Genomic DNA, 1,330 nt, shown 5'->3' on the forward strand with positions numbered 1-1,330 from the left:
GCCAGGGCTGGATTTGAACCACCACCTTAGGTGTATGTGGCTGGCGCCTTCGCTGCTTTAGCCACAGGCACTGAGCCACAGTGCAGCTTTCTTAAGACCTCTGAAATACATTAGGTTTTTGTTCATAGTCATTCTTTTTTATATGTAATCTACATGGATTTAGGTTTGAATTATACTTAAGTAATTTAACTTAGAAATTACCAGATGTATGGCCAAGTAGTTACCTGTGTATTAGGCCTATTTATAACGTAGAAGTGATAGCAGTATGGTGGTTAGCCCTTAAACGATTTGAAAGGTTTTCTTTTAAGTAGGTTAAGCAAATCTGCAAATCTGTCTTTCTTAGACTGCTATTCTGTAGTGAGTTATAGTATGTTACTGTAAGGTTATCTTAGTCATTACTTCGTAATATTTAGAAGTAAAATCTTTCGGCTCGGTATCTGTAGCCCAGCGGCTAGGGCACTGACCACATATACCAGGGCCCTGCCAAACAACAATGAACAATTTGAACCCAGCCTGGGGCCTGCCAAACAACAATGACAACTACAACAACAAAAACAAAAATAGCCAGGTGTTGTGGCAGGCACCTGTAGTCCTGGCTACTTGGGAGGCTGAGGCAAGAGAATCGCTTAAGCCCAAGAGTGAGGTTGCCATGAACTGTGACGCCACGGCACTTTCCCCAGGGTGACAAAGTGAGACTCTGTCTCAAAAAAAAAAAAAAAAAAAGAAGTAAAATCTTGGTATAATTTCATGTGGCCGTGAAACTGGCTATGCCAACTAGTCCATTTTGCTTCAGGTGACATCCACTAAAAGTTACAGAAGTGCAGATTTTTTTTGTTCTCTGTGTTTTCACAGGTTTTAGCTCTGAGGCTTATTTAACCTTCGTTGGAAACATTAATAAAAATACTTTGAAAAATCAACAGTTATCGGGCGGCACCTGTGGCTCAAAAGAGTAGGGTGCTGGCCCCATATTCTGGAGGCGGTGGGTTCAAACCCAGCCCTGGCCAAAAACTGCAAAAATTAAATAAATAAAAACATTAAAAAAAAAAAGAAATCAACAGTTATCGTTGAATATAAAAATAGATATAAGTCCAGTATGAAGACATATATATAAAGTCATTTTGTTTCTTGGTTAAGATCAATAAATCTGAAAGTTACCAGTTAAATTTTATAAGTAAAATGTTAATTCTTTAATTTTGGACATTATAGAGAAGAAATGTTAAGCCCATTAAACTCAGCTTATATGTGAGCTTGATGAGAAAAAAAATATATTCCTAGAAATCAATGACAAAAAGTTGCCAGTTCTTGTGAAGGTTGTTCTTTTTTTTTTTTT

The 1,330-nt window shown here is 37.4% G+C and overlaps 1 protein-coding gene across 1 annotated transcript in view; it reads left to right on the forward strand.

Moving 5' to 3' along the window:
* LOC100946688 (dnaJ homolog subfamily C member 25) overlaps positions 1-1,330 on the forward strand; it is a 22,584-nt gene that overhangs the window by 20,373 nt on the left and 881 nt on the right. The window lies entirely within an intron of this gene.

The sequence above is a fragment of the Otolemur garnettii genome, unplaced genomic scaffold (assembly GCF_000181295.1).
Source record: "Otolemur garnettii isolate 467f Iridium unplaced genomic scaffold, OtoGar3 scaffold00014, whole genome shotgun sequence".
Classification (NCBI taxonomy): Eukaryota; Metazoa; Chordata; class Mammalia; order Primates; family Galagidae; genus Otolemur; species Otolemur garnettii.